Source organism: Lonchura striata, chromosome 1 (assembly GCF_050655825.1).
Source record: "Lonchura striata isolate lonStrDom1 chromosome 1, ASM5065582v1, whole genome shotgun sequence".
Lineage (NCBI taxonomy): Eukaryota > Metazoa > Chordata > Aves > Passeriformes > Estrildidae > Lonchura > Lonchura striata.
In genome coordinates, this window is record NC_140703.1 from 54,103,885 (window position 1) to 54,126,318 (window position 22,434).

Here is a 22,434-nt window from a genome sequence, read left to right on the forward strand (position 1 = left end):
TTAGTAGCAAACTGTTTTTATCTCTCTCAAAATCAGAATTATAAGCCTTTAAGCAACTTCAGGATGAAAGGGAAGGTACTTTAGTTGTCATTTTTATATTTTGAGGTACTTCAATAAGAAAATTTAGGTTTGAAGATTTGCTCTTAAAATAGAGGTTACTCATCTGAGTTCTTAAGAACCTTTGCAACACCAGCTCTTACAGCAGTCACATCAAAAGCACATCATCATACCCACACCTACAGGTTTAATGGGGGGTATGGCTTTAAAAGATTTATAGTAGGCATAGCACCTTTAAATTTTATCAGTCTACAGGGATTTCCATGGTACACAAACTCTCACAGGATGTGTATCAGACTGTAATAGATGGCTTTTTTTGCTCCATAGCCCCCTTTCAGTCATGTGTATATACAATAAAATTTTCATAGCAGAAGGAACATGACTAGAAACAAGCTCATGCTTTACTGTGTTTACACAATTCAGAATGTTATATTTTAAAAGAACAGTACAACCCTTTTGAAAAGAACATCAGGACAATGCTAAAAGGGCTTACATAGCTTTCTCTTCAGAACTAATTTGAAAAACAAATGCAGTAGTTGTTTCATGTACTTTAAATTTATGCTGTCTCTATATCTCTACTACAACCATTTCAACATTCTCTGGGTATTGAGAAAAGCTGTTCTATCTCCAGACAAACCAATTTTGCAGCATTATTAATTTATAAAAGTCTCTAGCTATTAGTTTAATTCAGTTGCTATAAAAATCTCTACAGGAACACAAAAAATAAAAAGAGGCAAAATTAATGTGCATTATAGTCTAGCTGCCTAGAGTGCACCCCCTATAGGGAGAGTGCAATAATTAAGTCTTGTTTACTGTGAGTTCCATAAAGCCTTTGTTGTTACTGATTATATCACTGTCTGATTGATTTGTCAGGTGTGAAAAGCAACAAAAAATTAATTGCCTTAATCTGCATGACCAAATGACATGTGCATTGTGAGGTGCAACAGAGAATTCTGCTTGAACAACTGGAGATTTTCTACTTGCTCTTCTTTCAGTTTCCCATTGTAATAGCGAATTTCTTTTGAGGTAGGGGACATTGCATCTTCCACAGATGTGGGTTTGTTTGTGATCAATGTAATAGAGAGAATGAAAGGATTTTTCTCAAATTAATATAATACTTCCCTGTTATAAAGTAACAGCAGGAAAGAAAATGTTTTTCATCAGTAGAAAATGTGTGTAAGGAAACTGGTGGGACAGATTTTACATGGTATTAAATTCCAACTGGTAGTAATAAATGAATCAAACAAGATAACAAATGAATTTCACAATCTAGTTTATTGCTTCATTAGAGGGATTTCGCTTACATGTTTTCTGAAAGAAAGGGCACAGATTTTGCACCTCAGATATATTGGAGAGTTTTAATGCTTTACTGTTATTTGCAATATGAATGCAATTACCATATAAATATTTGATTCAGACACTAGGGGTGAATGTATTGTGAGTTTATTTCAGGACATGGCATACTACTTTTTTAGGAGACTTGGACACGGTATAAATACTGAAAGTACCTGAAATGCTTATTTAACAAAAAGAAAATATTATTTTATGAAATGTAATTATAGTTAGGTTATTAGAAAGTAACACAAGCAATGTTTTATTTAGCCAAGTAAAGTCTTATGTACTGTGCACTATGTCTTCTGTAGGTAATACATTGAGTTTCCTATTCTTCAGTAAAAAAAATGCCACTATATATTAGTCAGGAAAAACAGGATGTGTGTGGCAGTGGGCGAATCCATTTATCAGGTTTTACTCACCTTGACATGCTTGATCACAAACAAATCTGTATCATATGTTGTTTGCTATTGCTGCTGCTGCACTTTAGGGTCAAGGATATGTTCTGGATTTTCACAGTAAAATCTTAAAAGGGGCAAAAATCAATTCCAGCATTTATAAAGACAAAATCGCAAGTGATCACTCAGTCACAGCAAACAAATCTAGAAGCAGTAACAACTTAAAAAGAACTTACATGTACATCTGTTAGAACACTACAAAAACTGGAATTGTGGTTTCAGACTTGTGTTGAGGTTATTTTTTTGTTACACAAGATCTCAGTGTGACAAAACCAGTGTGCTACACTACTGTCTTATGAAGAAATTTGATTCATAGGGAAGAACAATTTATTCTCTCTCAAGAAGATGGTCTTTTATTTTGAAACCTTATAACCTTAATACATTGTCATGAAGAAGTCATTTGTGTTGATATTTCTTCAGGATCAAAACTAAATTGATCTCCTGACTTTTCAGGGCAAATTTAACAGTTTACATGTCTTTTATTTTCAGGTTTTTGGCTTAAGGGTTGGCCAAATGCCATGACTAGATGTTGTAGTGCAATTCCAGTAGGCAGCACAGCCCTGTGCTTTCCCCCCAGTCCAGTGGTATGAGGGGAATAGTCAAAAGGGCAACAATCAGAAACAACTCTTGGGTTGCAATAAAGACAGCATGGTACAAAGAGCAAAAGTGAGAAACAAAACAAGGAATTAATTCACTGCTTCCCATGGGCAGGCAGCTGTTCAGCCATCTCCAGGGGACCAGGGCTCTACCGCACATAATAGTGATTTGGGAAGACAAATAACATAACTCAGAAGCTCTCCCCTTACTTTTTCTTCCCCCAGATTTATATGCTGAGTGTGTCACCATAAGGTGTGAGATATCTATTTGATCAGTTGGGGTCAGCTGTCCCAGCCGTGCCCTCTCCCAGCTTCTTGAGAAACCCCAGCCTCCTTACTGGTCATGTGGAATGAGAAGCAAAACAGGTCTTGACCCTGTGTAAGCACCTCTCAGCAATAACAAAACCATCTCTCTGTTACCAAGGGTGTTTTTCAGAACAAATTGGAAAGAGAACTACATACATGTGAAGAGAATTAACTCTATCCCAACCAAACCCAATACACTAATGAAACAGAAAAGGTCTATTTTAACATATAATTGCAATTTTTTTATCTGTTGTTGTATCTCTAAAGAGCATCCTCCACCCTCTAAATAAAATAAGAGCAAGTACAAGATACCCCTTATTTTATTCTGTATAACAATTAGGTTAAGTAAATCCATTTGGCAGTGGATATTAGGCTTGACTTAAAAGATGTAAAAGTGAGATTTCTGACCTGGAGATTCCAAATATTAACTTCACTAAGTACTTCAAAGCTCTCTTATACTGGGGATTTTTTTGTGTGTGTAGTTCACTATAACACTAAAACACAGATCTAATTACATCAGTTTTGGTAATAGAGATTATAGTGAAATCAGACTGAGAGAGTAGATGAAGCATGAGGCAGACGTTATAGTCCAGAAGATTAGAAGAAGTTTGCTTATGTTAAAATATGTTTGACATAAACAATGATAATCTGACCAGAGCATAATGCATTGAATAATAATAATGATGATAGTAATAATAATGATGTATAAAAGCTATGTAAACCAGATAACACTCAGCATAATTTAATTCTGAACTGGAACTTATTACATTAAAAAAAGGGCAAATTTCTCCTTAGCAAAAATATATGGAGATTCTTTTACTTAAAAGCTTCTTGCTTTTGCATTATGCTCTGCTCTGCAAATACTAATGGGCTTGGGTTGGGGTTTTTTTGCATAATGTAAGATCTATCCTTGAAACATCTCTTATGTCAAAGAGAACTTTAGCTGTGTGATGAACAATCAGCATGCCTTCTTATCAAGCCTTAAGCATTTTGCTATACTGCCACTGTTTTGATTTTTCAGCGTCCTCCAATTTTTGTGCCAGGCTCACTAAAACGCATTTTGTAGAAAACTACAATGTCAAGTACACATGCTACAATATAGCTAAAACATTGACATTAGTCTTTTTTTCTACTTTTCATGTGAGTCAACTTATAGCTCAACAGACTAGAGTATTAATCCTGTTTTTTTCTCCCTAAAAAATACATTTCCCAAAATGTACAAGAGTAAATTACACATGATCTTAATACTGTTTGCTCAGACTGATTTTAAAAACATAAGAAAATATGAAAATACTAATGAAATAAGCTGTTGGGCACTGATAAGTGACTCAGAGAAACTTCAAATGTTTCTATTAAAGTAAATCACTGTACTTCTCACAGTTGACATGTGTTATCTATTCAGCCACTGCAACATGGTGTCTTTTTTGTTCCGTGGTGTGTAGTACCAGCCTATAGATTTTTTTTTTTTCTGGTAGTGACAATAGCAACCAGGAGCTAAAAGTTGCCCTAGCAAGCAACCATATTATCTTCTGGTAATCCTGAGTTATTATACATCCTCATTGTGACAATGAGTATTTGGTGGTTTAAAGCAATTCAAATTGCTATTTGCATTATATTATTTTATAATTACTAATTAGGTTAGTGTCTAAAAAGGACCAACACAAATCTCAAGGGACAAGAACAACAGAAAGAAATGGTAAATTAATGGTGTAAACTGAAACAGACAACAAATTATGAAAATTTTAACACTTCTAATAAATAAACTTTCAAATAAAATGAAACAAATAAATAAAATTTGCCCTACATTTCCTTTCACAAAACCATTGTATTATGCTTAATGTTGGATAACAGCTCTTCTGATGTATTATCCACTGAGAAATATGAAAAATGAGCATTATGAATACAGAAATCTTATGCAGTATTACTCGAAAGTCATCTTATTAAAGGTGTCTTTTACAATAACACAACTCCAAAATTTACAGGGGTTCCTCTGTCTGATTTTCTACATGTTTGCTCTTATTTTCCTGATAGCTAGACTGTCCACCACATGATTTTTGGGATGTTGGATTTGAGGGTTATCAAATAAAGATAATACATAAACTGTAAATGAGAGAATGGTTCATGCTTTACTAGTCTTGTGATTATAGAAATGTAAACTTAATACCTACTTATTTGAAAGTTTTCCTGATTTATATGGAAATGTCTTCATCAGCTTCCAAGCTCAACTACTTGCATTATACACTGAAGATTAGAATGATAATTTGACTATTTAAAAACAGCAAAACCATTACAGGAAACTGCAAATGATTTTTTAGATAGAATACACAAAATAATATAAATACAGAAACCAATAAATTCTGATCATGAATACTAAACTGGATGGATGTGTTTGGACTTTGACTAGTGGTGTCTATTCTCTCCCTAGCAGTAGTTACCCCCAAAATCTTCAAATGAATAATGAGAATCAATCCCACTCTTCCAAAGAAAAAGTGACTCCTATCTGTAAATACATTTTGTGTTGCAACCACTATGGCTACAGTTATCAGCCTGGGTTACTTTTGCTTGCAGTTTTCATAGGTGAAAAGGAAACTATCTAGATATTAAGATATAGGCTTGATTACTTCAGCAGTAAACTGAAGTTGAGTGGTATTTGTCAAGCTTTTAAAATTTTTATGACATATAAGTAGCCATCCCTCTCCCACACTATAATTTCTTGATTAATGCTAAATTTTCTCTCAAATGGTACACCTAAATTTACAGAAGATCAGTGTATGTATTAGTTATTTGCACTTAAACAGTATTGCATCTGGACTTGACTTTATGTTTAAATACACTTCTTTCTCAACTTTTATGGCAGTATCACTAACAAGAACTTGTTATAATCCCAATAACGTGCACATCAGTTTTTTTAATTTTCTTTGAGATACAATCTTTTTTTGATGTTTGTTCAAGAGTGAACTCAACATTCTTGTTTTCATAGTCCTCATTAAATAAATCCATCATCTTTAAAAAGCAATGTCAGTGAGGCAAAGTCCCCAGCAACTGGAAAAAGGAGAACATCAAAATAATTTTTAAAAAGAGAAAAAAGGAGGAACTTTGGAACTTAAAAAAGTCAGCTTCATCTTCTGACTAGAGAGATCATGGAACAGATTGTTGAGTAATATATATTAAGACATATGGGAGACAGGGAGGTGATTACAGACAGAGAACATGGGCTGTGACCAAAAAATGATAGTCCTTTTACCTTGCTCAATGTCCAAGGGGAAACCATAATAGATGATGTCCTTCAGGGGTCTGGACTAGGACAAATACTGTTTAACATTTTAGAAGCAAGGAATGGTTTAGGTTGGAGGGAACCTTTAAAGGCCAGACACCAGATCATCCTCCCTGCCATGAGTGCAGACATCTTTGATTAGATCAGACTGCTTAAAGCCCCATCCAACCTTATCTTGAACACTTCCTCTGACAGGGAATTCTATGGTTCTAGTCTATAAGTTTATATCTAATAATATGAAGCTTATTTAGCCAGTTTAAAAGGTGGACAGAAGAAGTGAACATTAAGTCATTCACAACAATATTTGCAGTCTTTCTTATTGTAAGTATTGCACATATACTAAGGCAATAAATACAGGCATTTTAAACCATTTATTAACTTATTTTTGTCTTGATATATACTTTATTTTCTTATTATATTGTTTCAATTCCATTGACTGTCATTAATTTATTCTCTGCTGAGGAAAACTTTTGGGTCACACACAGTTAACTCACACTTTACTCACACTCTACTCTCAAAAACTGGATCTCTTGAGCAGGTCTCTTAACTTTGTTCTTCTTGATGGTGAGACCAGGTTTCAGGAGAATCTGGACCATTTTCTCTCCTTTCTGAAACACTTCTGCCGTGTTTCCCCACATAATGATGTTGCTGATGTATTTTGCAGATGTTCTGGAGCAGAAAAAATACAGAAAATATATGAGAGGCAGGATGAGCTGTGAAAGAAATCAAGGTCCTATTCAGATTTAGAGCTATATCTTAATCTTTGAAAAATCAATATAGCTATTTAACTGATAATCACACCAATGAGTTTGAAAATTTTTGAAAGTGTGACTAAAACAGAAACCCAAGGGGGCAGAAAATAAGATGAAAATACTCCCCTGATAAATCATAATCAATCACAATTGCAGAAGAGATAGGAGAGAGAAGATCTGAAATTGTAGGGAAATGGTTTGAAGGAAGATTAATTATGTAAATAATACACAAGTTTAAGGAAGAATTAGATCAGTGAAGTAAAAATTGTTAGAACTTTTTATTAGCCATGATCAATCAAGAGAGGAGAAAACAAAAAATGTATTAAGATGGAGTTGAAGAAGAGGAATTAATTTCAGGTAACAAATGGCAATCATATATACAAGTGACTAAGATTACAAGTATTTTGTAAAGACTGATAAGGTCTATAAAACACACCTACAGTTTACTGTTGGCTACTTTGTTTAGGAGGGTTTAGAAGGACAAAGCAAAGATAAATGACAGCTATGTTTGCACTGCAAATGATTATGGTATAAGCTTATTTCTGAATAAAGAACACTATGGGATGCTGTTAAAATTCTATAGTTAATATATTTATTTTAAAAGAATTTTAAACAATAAGCAGCAAACATTAATTTTCATAATAAAGCAACTATTTTTATGTAATATAAATAGTGATACTGAAAAAGATTATATAAAATAGAAGATATAGATTTTAAACAAAAGCTCCTCTAAAGACAGCCTGATGTTTTTCTAGACACAGTTACCTCTTTTCAGAATAAAAATACTGCTATTAGAATTTACATTTCATATAGATCGCTAAATACATGCATTTGGACATTAATATTGCTGTTATTAAAAGAAAATCAATATCAGCATGACTATCAGATAATATTTTTCTGATCAAGTAGTCAGTCCAAGCTTAAAATGACTTGTTGTCAGTCGTGATACCACTGGGCTGAGAATTTACCAACATTTCAGAGATTAGAAATATTCCTTTAATTTCTAATTTAATGTTATAGATTAAAAAACTTATAAACCAAACTTAGTTAATCTAAATGTCTGCGTTTCTGTCCACTTTGGCTATTTTTCTTTTCACATAGTCTATAGATTTCCTGGTGTGAATGCACAGAATTTTACATGAAACTCATCTTTCTTTATATACTGGCACTAATATTTTTCCAGACATACCAAAATATTTGGCGTAATTCTAAATTTATGTTTCCCTCTAGTGCTTTCCCTTATGTTTCTTTGCTGCTTTATCATAATCTGTGACTATGGGTGCAAGATACACCCAGAAAAGAAATCATTACTTCAATAATACTGTTTGATTCAACTAACATCAGCTGTTCATATTTGAGTGAATAATTCAAGGTTTATAGTAAGATCTAGTTAATATTGACAATTGGGTCCAAAGCTTGATTCATCTCATTCTGATCATGTACATGACTTTGACCCTGAAATGTCTCTTCCCTCAGTACAGAGTCCAAGGTATAGACTCCTGCAAATGTCTGCATCACAGATGTCAGAAATAAAATCAGCTGAATTTCACCTTTTGATGCAGCATTTGTTCCTTAATTAGGTAACTTCATACTTCTAAATTGGATACCTGTCATTTGGTGGAATCTTGTTTTACAATTATATTTAAAAAAGGAGAAAAATAGAAGTTTGTTGTATTTTTATTGTGCTGTTTTTGCTGCACATCACACTTAGAGCTAGCCAAATTATTTCATCTTCCTTTTCTAAATCACATGAACAGAGCAGATAAAAAATTAATTAAAACAAACCAAACAAATATGGCTTATTCTATATTATTTTGGTTTCATCCAATTAAGATCCAGGAAGTTTCAAAGCCAAAATTTTCTGATGGTTCTTCAATGACTTTTACAAATTAACAGTGCATATTCTGTATGATAATTCTTAGCCAAGGTCAAATATAAGTTCTGTGCAAACAGATAACCAGATGTGCTGGACTAGTGGTTTTGAGCAAGACACTGAATGCCAGTAGTGTCTGTTTTGACTATGCATTTCTAATTCAGCTAGAAAAGAAAAGAAATATGTGAGTTACAGCTCAAGAAAATACTAGCAATGTTAATCTTGCTTTCATTTAATAGAAAAATTAATTGTGTTTTCCACCATAAACAGTGATAAACAGATTTCTGCATAAAGGAAGTTTAACAATGCAGATTTCTTAAATTATTTTGAGGTACTGTAATCTCATTACTATAGGTATTTACATATTTAGGAGATATGCCTTTGGGTGTAATGTGGTGAACATATTTTATAACTGGTATAAAAACAGCACGGCAGATTTATAGAACAAGATGATTTGTTTAAAAGGTTGAATAATAATTCTGTATATTTTTTTTTACTGTATGTGGTTTTATTAAAGTGAATATGATTATGCTTTTTCCACAAAGAAAATAACAGTGGTCATAGAAAATAAGATCTTTTCAGCAGATACGTTCTCCCATATGACTTGCAATCTCTATTCTATCTATACTTACAAATCAGATTCTGAGAACAGGAGGAAGTTGGTTTGCCTTAGATTTTTTCTGTATATTTTCCATATTTCTGCTATTATCCCACCTTTTTGGGAAAAGGTTTAAAAACCTTCCATAATATTTTCTGCAATGGTGTCCTAGTCTTAGCATATTAATCATATCTATTGAGAAATAAATCCAATTATATATCACTTCGAAGTATGTAGCTATTTATAATGCATGATATGGTTAATCAGGAAAACATTGGCTACCTACAGAGAAATCACTGCAGTATGGCCATGTATCATTGATGGTGACAAGTCATTTAAGCAGCCAAGAGTGGCACAGTGAATCTGGTGAATCAGAATGATAAAATACTCAAATACATATAAAAAAGTCCATTTTTTAAAAAAACAGTCAATTTACTGCATTAACTTCTATGTTCAGCTTTTCCACTGAAGCAAGTTTCTTAGATGCTCACAATACTAACAGCAGGGTTTGAGCCTCTGGAAAAAACACAGGAACAGAAACACATGATTTAGATCCTGACGTTATAGTTTTGGGACCTCAAAAGTAATTGGCACTTCATCACAAGTGCCTTCCTGCTGTGGCATGCTTGTAGCAAATAGCAGAAGATTCCTTTCAATTTTTTTTTCCACTCTGGTTATAGGGGATTTTTTTTTCTTTTTTTTTTCTTTCCTTTGAATTTGAGTTCCAACTTTAAAACAGTAACAAAGAAGAGTTCAGACCACCATTGCTAGCTGACCATGTTTGTGACAAAAATTGAAAGCTTACTCCCTGGACAATTTGGCATTCAACTGTGAAATTTGTCTCTAGACAGACATCTAAAAAGTAGTTGTTGTGCCCTTGATAGACGAATGGTTGTATCTGCTTCAGATTTATTCTTTAGGTTTTTATTTGACTTCAACCAAAATCAAGCAGAAGTTCAAGGTCAGATGGCTTAGTCCTTAAACTCTTTCTCACACTCTTTCACTATCTAAACTGAGCTGAATTCTGTGAGACAAATCATTTTCACAGCTAACTGGGAGAGAAATTTCTTTTCAGTCTATTTTCCAGACCTAGAATGCCTCTAAAAAAAATATTATTATTATATTCCCAAATGAGACTTGCTTATTTTAGAGCTATGTCACACTTTTGGCACTTATTTTGTGCATAATACAGGGTTACTGCTAGAACTCCCCTTTGCTATACTGATGTCTACCCAGATATTCCCCACTGGTATTTGTCCCCCTTGAGAAATAAAGCATTTTTATTTTGTACTAATTGAATTTCATCTTTCTGACTACACATCCTGAACAAATTTGTTAGACTCATTTTCAAGTCTGAGCCTCTTTATCAAACTTAATCTTCTTTTGGATGGATGTCATCAGTAAATATTAGAAGTTACACTCTGTTTTCTATCATACCATTGAGTAAAAATTGACTCTGACACCATTTTTCAGTTTAAGATGCTTTATAATTGTACCCCAAACCATTGATAACTATTATTGAAGAATCATTTTCCAGCCACCTTGAATGACTACAAATAAGAGCTGAGATTATATTTGGGATGTTTTGTGGGAGAGTCAATCATTCTGTGGTTTTGATATGTCACAACTGCTATTACAGTCCATAAGAAATATCCTGGTTCATGGCAAATTTGGGGAAAAACCCCCAAAAGGGTTCTTTCAGGAAAGCAGATTCAATTGGCCCCTCCCCCAACCAGTTCGGGAAAGATACCTCTTTGGAGAAAAGTGGAAAAAACCTGTTAAACTAGCAAACCTAGACAATATTAAACAACAAAACTTCTTGCCACTCCAAGAGAGACAATCTCAGAAAGATCCCTCAGGTTGCAGCTGGGGTCACTCAGTCTCTGCTCAGTCCCTCCGGCGCTGGAAATGCCATGGCCCAGGCCCGGCCCCAGGGCCACCGGCGCTGCTGCTGCTCTCCTGGTGTACAGTCCAGAGCAGGTCCAGGGAAAGGGAAAAAACCACAGTCCAGGGAACTTTGCCTCAGCTAGCTAAACTAACTAGACTAGGAAAAAAACCAAAGGAGAGCTCTGTCTCGTTGTCCGTCTGGACGCAGACAACTCAGTCCAGGAGCAGGAATGTGGAGGAGGGAGTGCAGTTCTTGAAAACAGACTCCGTGCTTCTTCCCCCCACTCCTTCCCTCCTGGAACAAGTCTTAAAGGTGTAGAACTTATTATTCAACATGAACAGGGCAGATGATTGGGGATAAAGGCATCATACAGTCAACCTAGGACAAGAAAAAATATCAATCCCTTGCCAAACATCATAGACAAATATATTCAATTTTTTAGTCTGTGACCCCCATCTATTCTCTCAAGTTCTTAGAGATACTGGAATGATTCTAAGTGACTTCCCCTAAGTCCTTTGGCATGCTCTGGTGAACTACTTCATTGGGCCCTGAGGAACAGAACACAGATGACATACTAAGTCATCTTTTAATGTGATTTTTATATGTGAATTTGCTTTCTTTCACCCCCCTTGAACTCCAGCTTGAATCCCTATCTCCTTATGAAGCTTAACTGTGTTATGCACCTAATCAAAGATTTCCTTTTCACACCTAATCTATGAATGCAATGCAACACCCTCATACCTTTTCCAATTTGAAGTAAGTCTGTTTCTTTCTGTATTAAGCACTTCTACACAATTTTCTCCCTGCTTTTTCTCTCTTGCTATTTAAAACTGGGGTTGTTTCCTCCTGGTTTTCTCCTGTTTTCATTATTGGTAGGAAGCTAGAGAAAAATAGAAGTAAATAAAAAATACATCTTCAACTTAAACTTGCTTTGTGGCCTGAGGTAGAAAGTAAAATAAATTTGTTGCTATGTCATTAAGGATATGTCCCTTGAAGCAAAAAGTTAGCTTTGTTTGCTAAGAAGTACACCAGAATATAAAGTAAATGATGGTAGAAATTTTATGCTTCTCTAAGCTTAAAAAAATCAAGAGTTTTGAGTGATTTTCTTCAAGCAGTTTAATTTTACTTAATTTTTAACTAATGAATTATTGTTAGTTAATTAAAAATTACAATATTTTCAAGGTGAATATTTCTGCATATGGCATAGCTCAAATAATCATTAGGTTAATTTCAATTATTTTGTTGACCTTTATTCTGGTAAATACACACAAAAGTCACTCCCAGTGAATGTTATGGAAATAACTTTTTTTTAAACCAGATAATTAGCTGGAACACTGGAACATGAAAAATACTAATTTTTAGACTTGGTTAAACTAATCATGTTTTCTACGTTTTAAATTAATTTTTATATAAATCTTTGTTCTACATTATAAGAAACAAAAGTGTTGTAGATTTTGGTTGGAAATTTTGCAATATTTTTTTGGTATTTTGGGGGTTCTTTTTGTGGTAATTTGATGCCTGGTTTGAACATTTAGAACAAAATTTCCTTAGAGCATTCTCTAAGTTTCAGTAGAGCAATTTAAAGAGGGTCATCTGAAGCTCAAATACAAACAATATTTTCACAATATGTGAGATGAAGTTTCCCTCTGAAGCACTTCGAATATGGATGTGGTTAATTCACAATAACAATGTGCAACACTTAATAAGGATGGAATGTCAGAAGTATCTCTTACTTGGAGAGTCTCAACTGAGATTGACTGAGTGAATCTGAGTGTGTAATGAAATTTACTCACGCAAAGAAACAAGGAATTTCTATATTAATGTAGAGTGGCAGAAAGTCCACAAGAAAGCACAATTGGTTAAGGTTATTCTTTAGTGCACAAAACTGCCAACAATTCCAGATCTAAAACCCAAGTTCTTTGTATATTTCCACATGTTATGTTCAGTGACTTCTTGAACATTTACATGGAAGACAACTGCACCACATCCCTGGGAAATCTGTTCCAATGCTTAATAACACTTTCAGTGAATAAATTCTTCAAGATGTCCAGCCTGAGCAGCCCCTGGTGCAGTTTGAAGTCCTGTAACTTGTCCTGCAACAGTCCTCTTGTTCTGTAACTTGTTAACTGGCAGAAGAGGCTGACCCTCACCTTGCTACAACCTCATTCCAAGGAGCTGTATAGTGATGCAGTCTCCCCTGAGGAACCCAGAACTGAACACAGGATTTGAGGTGTGGCCTCACCAGTGCTGAGAACAGGGAACAACCTTACTCTGGTCCTGCTGGCCACACTACTGCTGATACAGGCCAGGATGCCACTGGCTTTCTTGGCCACCTGAGCACATGATGGCTCATGTTCAGCCAGCTGCCTGCCCCACTACCCAGATCTTCAACAATGACCTTACACAAGACTGGAGCCAGTATCGACCCCTTGGGTTCACCCCTAGTTACTGGCCACCTACTAGACTTTGCTCCAGTGATTTTCTCTATCTCAACCCAGCCTTTCAGACAGTTTTTGTACCCTGCTTATCTTCCCATCAAGATAACTTCAGAATCTGTTCCTTTTCTTTTTATTCACGTTCCATTTCAATTTCCTAAAAATTTCTTTCAGGAGGGCCTGTTGAATAGTCAAGAGCTCAATGATAAATCTGCCTTCTGTATTTGCAAAATATAAATGTAGTACAACTTTAGGATTGTAGTTGGTGCCCTGTGTCTATGAGCTTTCTATGAGCTTTGAATTTTCCTGCCATGGTTTCTAAACTGTCCTGTGATTTTTGATGCCTCAATATTCCTATTAATAAAAATATATATGAGAACAGTCTCTGTAACACAACTTCAGCTTTTGTAGACTCCCAGAAACAAACTTTTTGGTGTTGTAAAATCTAAATATACTCCTTTATTACATTAAATAAGGTATAGTATTGCTCCTAAAGATTTGGGGGATTTTTTTTTTTTTTTTGTATTTCTTTGGTCTGGTTTTGTTGGGTAGTTTTTTTCCAAAATGCAACATGAATATACACATCAAAGAAACTCCCCAAATATATACTTTGTTGGAAGGACATTCCCAAAACCTAAAACTACTTGACCAATCCTTGAGTGTTACAAAAAAGATAAAAACCAGTAATCTAGCAGTTGCAGCTGGAATACTGGTATTGAAGAACAAGTTTTCAGAAAAATGGAAATAAATTGAAAAGTGTAGATCTGCATGTACATGGATGGATGAAACAGAAAGAAAGGAGTGAAAATAGACATTGTAAAATATTTTTAAATTTAGGAGAAGATTTATGAGGTTAGTACTACAATGGCAATTTTGGACAAAGAATGAGGACTTGAAAGAGTAATTTTCAGATTTAGATATTCATATATTGATTTTTTTTTTAATTGCTGGAAGCAGACATGGTACTAAAACTATAATTTTGAAAATGCAGATTAAGAGATAGTATAATAATTTTTTAAATCTGCTTATCCTAGCATTAAGGGAATATTCCAAATAAAGTATTTAACTTGTTTTTAGTGAACAAAGAAGATCTTGCAAAATTTTTCACAGAAAACAAAATGTGTGTGACTTGATTCATGTGAAAGAGCAGCCATAGCAAATGTAGGGCTGAAGTTGCAGCTTTTCTAAAAGCAAAGTCTTAATAAATTAGGTATTTTAGAAAACAGCATCTGCATAGTAAAGACTGACCTTCATTTTAGGGGTTTGTTATGGTTTTCTGGTGGGGGGAGGGCTTGTTTTCCCCCCCGACTCAATAAAATTCAGTAGATTTATTCTAATTGAACTTAAGCATATCCTATATGCCTGCCCTACAAATTAGCTACAATAAGAAACTATTGGTTAGAAGAACAGCAATAAATTGTACTGTAAGACAAAAAATACAGGGATAAAGAAAAACGAACAGTGAAATTCATCAAGGAGAGGTTTCAAATAAGTGTTATTATTTCTGTTAATTAACCGGGGAAAAAGAAAGCAGGGATATATTAAATGTTTTTGATGACAAAAGAGTAAAGCAATTTAAAATACAAAAGAGAATATGTGTATTATGGAGAAATAATTGCTTGACTTTGTAGAAATTTACATCATAGAAATGGGAGCTAGGAAAGATCTAAACCAATCAAAATATTTGGTAATGGATTAATCAAGACCTTTTTTCTGTTTATTGAGAAGAGCAAGGAGATATTTGAAAGACAAGATTATGGATTATCAAAATGTTTTTTTGTTTGCATGTGGGCATGAGGAAATTTTACATGTACCTCAGTTACATCCAAGTACAGACTCTAATAATTCCTAATACAAGTCAGCAGTGTTTTCTCTCTCAGCCCAGACTGCAGCATGGCATAATGTGTTTCCCCTCACAGAAGCAATTCATAGCTCAGGAAGGATATAGAAATTGGGTTCTTGTTGTAATTGTTTAGAGCTAGCTTGTATTTAGTAGGGCACAATGACACACAGTGGGGATTTTACACCTACCATCAAAAGATCATTAGGTTTTTCTTGTCTTTTATGGAATAGCTATAAATCATCAATAGAATTTGGATTTAGAATTATATACATAGTTCATGTACACCAGTCAACATTTTCATTAGCAATGAGAAAACGTATCATTATAGAAGGCATTAAAATGTTGCATATAATTTTCATCAATCACACTGAAGAAATAAATTCAAACTGAAGCAAGGCTTAGATAATTGTTTTAAAAATAGAGAAGCTATACTGAAGCTGATCACCAGATTTTAGGACTTTTCACTACAGTTCATACTATAAACCATAGGATTGCAAGATTTCAGATACTATTGTAACTTCAGGTAATATTGATTTTGCATCTCTTCTTTAGAGCTGGCCCTCGTAAGAAGATGCTAAGACTTTTCATATAAAAAATGCTCGATATTCATATATTATGAGCATGGTAGTTTTTTTAGGGGTCAAGTTAGCATATTCAACTAAATAGAAATGGATGTTAAAAATGGTGGTCAATTTCCATGGGAAAATTTCAATGACTGTGATAAAGAAATGAAAAAAAGTTTTGAAGGATGTTTTCTATTTGCAGTTAACATGTTTTTCTTTCATTACAGAAGTTTCATCAAATAAAACTTTTGAGCTTTGAAATTAATAGCAATTTCTCCACCATAAGGATCTAAAACAAGTAAAAAGGGAGCCTGTCCCTTTTCAGAACAAGAAAATCGGGCAACTGGCTTTTCAATGGAAGATAAAGCTGAAGCAGACCATCAATTGATTAAAAAAGCAGAAAATTCAGCATCTCTTTTGAGGGAAAGAGGTGCAGTAGCAAATGATGCTAAGCCTGGTGTTTGTGCTTGCCTGTAGATACAGACAGCAGGAGAGCTCTCTCTACTGAAGTAATGAATAATTAAAACATGCTTAGAACCCAGCACATGCAGTGGCAGCATGCTATCAGACGAGCTGTTGGTGGTGACAAAAATGGCACCCTGTTGGCAGTTAATGTGAAGGTATAAGTAATGTTGGCTCTTAGTACAAAAGAACTGAGAGCACCTAAGTAGAGGACTTTATTTTCTGATAGTTGTTACAGCAGGCGAAGCTATGCAGCAGAGTGATATTATGGTACTTAGTGAGTTGTTTTCTTCTGATCTGCTCAAAGATTCAGAATAAATAATGCTAGCTTGAGCCAGAGATATAAAAGGTGATCTATTGCTAGGGTTTTTTCAGCCTCATTTTTATTTTAATAATTTGATATTTTTTTTCCAATGAGACTTAAAAACTAAGATGATAATAGATATTTTTTTCTACCTGTATGTTCATCCTGATGCATGAGGTACATTAAATCTTGGATAAACGTATTTATATTTTTTTCTCTTAGTACACAAGGACTTGTAACTATTAGGCACAATCAATAGGCAAATGTCAATGAAGAGCAGCTGGTTACCTTACTCCTCTGATGAACCAGCAACTTAATGTACTTTTGAGCTCTGGAATATAAAACTTATTTCTAGTTAACAATACATGAAATACATATAAGGGAGACATTGAGCTATCATTTAACTTTGCCAGTTAACAGACTAGAAAAGTAATATATTAAAAAGAATATTGGATCATAAGCGGACATGCAGGTAGTTTCAGCAACCTTTAAAACTGAGCATGGTTTGTATAGAAATTTTGGAGAATGCCTGTTTTTTTCATTTCTCTGACTCCAAAAAGCCAAGAGGTTTGACAATCAAGAAGTGTGTACTCATTCCATTATTCTTGTAATGCTGGAAGAATGGTAGTTCCCTGGACTTCATATAGATTTATACGATTTTCAGAACATGGAGGTGTGATTTTTACACCATTTAAAGATATGCAGATATATTTTTTGAAAAATGAGAAATAATAATTCCAGGTAGAAGCATAAATCTACACCTTTTATGAAGAAGAAGCCAAAAAGAGCTTCAACTGCACAAAAAATAATACCTACAAAGAAATGTTAACTTTCAGAGAATTCAGTTGACTACAACTCATTGTAACTGGTTCATTAACATTCCTCTGGTATTATGCTTTATTTTTTATTCTCTTCTAAAATAAAATAAAAGGATATTATGCCTTTCTAATGTGATTGAAAATGATGGTTCTGAGCCTTGTCAGAGAAAATTGTAACAAATACGTATTTCCAAGATACAGAATATGGAGTGTTATTTCAGTACTTGCTTTAGCCATCAGCATTTTACAATTTATGTTTCATTTTGGTTTGTTGTTTCTTAATAAAGAGTTTTGAAACAGAAAGGAAGAGTGGAATTTATGTCACTTAACTTTTGGAATTTATATAGAGCTTGAGTCAGTTGTACACACATAGCCACCTCATGTCACTGAGGTACTCTGAAGAATCTCAGTCTGCCCCCATCTGCCAATCCAGAAGTACCCATGTTCTGTGTTGCAACTCATAACCTTATAAAGCTATCACAGTTAAGCCAAATTTTTGCTGCCCTATGCCTCTGTTTATGCAGCCCATACTACCTCAGCTTCCACATGGAACTGATGTAGGAAAAAGCCTTCTTGTAGTTGAGCTGGGCCACCCGCTATCTCCTTCTCCTGGTACTCCATCATTTAGCAGTAGCACCATTTAGCACTCAGTTTGGTCAAGGAACTTTGGCTTTGTAAACTATATTGCCTTCCTGCCCATCATGCATTTATGAACGCCCTCTGAGACAACATACTTCATGGTCTTGAAGTAAAATTAAATTATTTTTAGCTTATGAGTTCTCCTTTAAAATAGATGCAACATGATTTTCTGAGTTGTCAGTGAAAACTCCTGAATAGTAGGATTTTTCATAAATGAATGACAGCAGTAGTCCAATTCCATCAGTCAGTTCTTTCAACACCCTCAGCTGAATTAAATGATCAAACACTCAAAAAAATTAAAATGTTTAGCAATGATTTGCATATCTTTTGCCACCTCTGTTGTCTGTTCATTTCCTGTAAGCTTCATTTTTACACTTTAATTTGTGGAAAAAGTTTCTTACTTAGCAAAATAAGCTATCTTCAGAAATTGCCAGACTTCTTGAGTCCATCTTTTTTGCCACATGAACAACACTGTGTATCTGCATGCTGCGGTCACAGGGAAGATGTTCCCCAGCCAGCTCACTCCCCAGACCGGTGTGCAGGTACGGGAGCAGCCGCCCCAGACCCTCACTGAGCCCCCCGGGTGTTGGTGCGGGCAGGGCTCGTGGCTCCCTGCAGCACACGGCTGCGGCGTGGGGAGCACAGAGCAGCACAGCACCAGAAACCAGGCAAAGGAATGGAGAGCAGTCACTTGTTTGAGTTCCAGAAAGTTTTATTTCCCCAGAGAATTCAGGGACAAATGACAATAACTGGGGGTAAAAAGCTGTTTTTAACGAGAGGCGGGAATAAGGGGAGGACACAACCTTTTATCGATAGGGGAGGGGTGCAGGGTAAGGGTATTCAATAGAAGCCACCAAGGGGAAGGAGCGAGCCCTGTACCCCAATCTTGCTTCGAGGAGGGGATGAAGGACAGGGAACATTCCAGAAGGGAACAAAGGCGGTACAAGGAGATTGACAGATGGCTTGACAGACACTTGGCAGGAGAATCTTGCGGTAAACCACTCAGGGCTGAACCATTAGGGAAGCCAAATGAGGTACATGGAATGAACCATTACAAACTTATAACAAGGAATATTCAAAACCTACTACAGAAGAGCAAACTGCAAAATAACAGACTACCACAAAACTAGATTTCTGACCACAGAATCTTCTGATTTTAATCTAGAGATATAAAAAATATGTCTCTGGCTTCATGCTGGAGCCCTATGCAGGCAGGGTGCTGTGTAACACAGGATGTGACTCTCCCCTATCTTTGCTCTTCTTTAACAGTCTACACTCATTACTGTACAGCATCTGTTGTGATATTGTGCCAAGTTTCCGTGATTCCCATCCTTGCATAAACTTGTGTCGGTTCAAGAATTTCTACTTCTTCCTCTTTATTTTGTTAAGTACTTTGTGGTACTGTACAGACACTTGAAAAGAGCTGCTGAATGTCCTCTCTTCTGAGAAGGAATGAGTCCTCCTGATTCTATGAGAGCTTCCGCTTACATAATGTTGAATCTTTGTGCCCATCATCCAGACAATTCACATTAAATCTTTTCTTACTAGGTAAATAAGATTGGGTTTTCCCTTCTTTTTTAGGTCTATTTTAATCTATCACCAGTATCCTCCTTCATCAAAATATGCCTAATAGGCCAAATAAATATGCAGGCAGGTGTTCTATTACTGCACATGAATGCTCCTATCACAGTCTTTCCTTTGAATAGAGAAGAAGAAATTACTGTGGGGGAAAAAATAAACAAACAAATTTAAAAAAAACATAAAATAAAAAAAAAGAAACCAAACCAAACTGTTCAGTCACACAGAATTGAGTGTTCCTCCTTCTCAGTTTCAAGAATCACATATGTTTTCTCATTAGTTACAAGTGAAAAGCAGAAAATTCTCTTGCTCTCAAAAGCCCTCCTGAGAGCTTTTCTTATTTTCTTTTTTTCTTTCTGCTCTTAGCTTCCTTCCCTCTGTTATTGGACTCAGGCTGTTGCCTCCTATAACTCTTTCAGGAGATCTTATCTTTTGTTCACATCCTGGGTGTAACAAACAAATGTTTGCATTTTCTTGCATCCCTTCTACTTAGCATCTGTGTCAGAGCACACTTTCCAGATGGGACATCCCAAGTGATGTTCCTAGCCCTACCCCAGGGAGGAACAGCAGGCACACTCTGAAGATATGGTGTAAGACACTCAGGCTCAGGATTTTATCTTCCTTTTTTCCTACTCTATTTCTCAAGTATTAAAATGATGTGCATTGAGACAAGAAAAAAAAAAGAAACCTCTGTTTTGACCTGAAAACTTCTTGCAAGCTCTATAAAAATGACATTAAATTATATTGAAAACTCATACCAGCCACCTTAAAATCTTTCTTCTACACAAAAGTGGAATGAGCTTATTTTATTTGGTTCTTTAAATAATAAAAAAGGTATTTCATTTGTATACATGATATTTTATTTTTATTTCCTATAGTGAAATTTCTGTTATTGCACTGCCTGCAAAACATGTGAGTTAAAAATATGCAGAAATCAGAGCAGAAACTATATTTTTATACTTTTACGTATACTTTGAATATTACCTGCTGGAACAGTGAATGCCAAAGCTTTTTACAATTTTGATAAGCAGAGAATGTCACATTTTTTCCTAAATAAAAAGTACATTTTGTAGCATGTTTGAAAAAAAAAATTGTTCATTGAAGCATGTAAAATTGCCATAATTTCCCAAAAGTTCTTTATTAAAAGAAATTACTTTGAATCTCGGATAATACTGCCTTCTGTGTGATCCATGTAATACATACCAACTAATCCCAATGTGACTATATGTACTTCTCCCATATGCACACTGTGTGCCTCACAATTGTAAACCTACAGGCTCTCTATCATTAGCAGAAAGAAATAACAACACATTTGGAAGTAAGTTGGGACTCATTTAGAATGATGGAGTATGGGTTTTTTTTTTTTTTTTTTGAAAAAGTGAAAGAATAGACTAGACAATAATAAGGAAGGATGTTGGCAGAATGAAGGGAAGAACTGGAAAAATAAAATTATTATCAGCTTGTATGAAAAAACACAAGTCTTTTTTACCCCCTTCTGCTCCAACTGTGAATCAATAGGTAAGCCGTAAAATAGTTTAATTTAATAATTTCTTATTTTTTAACAAAGTTCACAAACATTTTATAAAGGAAAAATTACTGATTGGGTATGGGAGAAATAACTACCTGGGTATGAGGGAATGTATGTAAAATTTCGGATTTCTTATAAACTTTGTGCCTAGAGAGAGGAAAACATTTCAACTACCAGTGCAAAGATATCATTCTATTATTTTCTCACAAAGTCCTTGTCTTTGCTCTTTCATTTACCTCTTTTTCTTTTTTTTTCTTTTTTTGCTTTATAATTTTTATTTATTTTGCACATTTGAAACACACAAATTTCTCAAATATTTAAAGGTTTCAGTTGAAATATTTGAATAGAAATTTGATCACTGAGCTTAGATATGTTCTAATGAACACTGTCTTTTTTCTCTATTGGTAATAAATTTAAATAGCTACACCATCATCCACCTTGACTTTTCTCAATAATTAACAACATAATAATACATCTCAATATTTTACATACTTTTTCTTTATTTATCTTACTGTGTTTTATTGTATTTTACATTTATTTTATGCTGGTGATATTTTATCACCTTTCTTAAGAAGCAGAATTATTTGAATTTCAACTCCTGCTTACTTATTCACATTTTTACTGGATCCCCATTAAAATTTGACATGGAGAAGTAAAGTAAATCATCAATACTGAAGACAGGTTTACAAAACTCTCAAAATTACATAGAGAAATGTATTCTAACTAGCTAAATATGGTAGCAATGGGAACAAGAGTTTTATGGCTTGATAAATCTCCATAATAAGTATGATTTTGAATATATGAAGCTGAGCTATATATTAGCCTAATTCTAATTTACAACCTGTAGTGATTAGCTTTTAGTGTTGAGAAGAATAGACCTGATTTTTATTGTAAAAAAGGCAACGCCAACTGGGAAGAAATTATGATGTCTGGCTGCAGACCAGAAGGCTGAAGGATAGTGTTATTAAAACTATACTATATTACATTAATATCCTATTTAAAGAGAGACTATCCTATTCTACATACATACTTCTTACTTACCTATCAACTCACTTCTAACTAACAAACACATGACTGCCTGCTGAGAATCCGGGACACAGCTGGATCCAATTGGTCATTGAACCCAAACA

At 34.6% G+C, this 22,434-nt stretch overlaps 1 long non-coding RNA gene across 1 annotated transcript in view; it reads right to left on the bottom strand.

Annotated features, from left to right (window-relative positions):
• Window positions 1-2,184: 2,184 nt before the first annotated feature.
• LOC116183654 (uncharacterized) overlaps window positions 2,185-22,434 on the bottom strand; it is a 34,263-nt gene continuing 14,013 nt past the window's right edge. The window contains exon 2 of the long non-coding RNA XR_014954287.1: window positions 2,185-6,692. This is a non-coding gene — a long non-coding RNA (uncharacterized LOC116183654). The remainder of the gene's footprint in view (window positions 6,693-22,434) is intronic.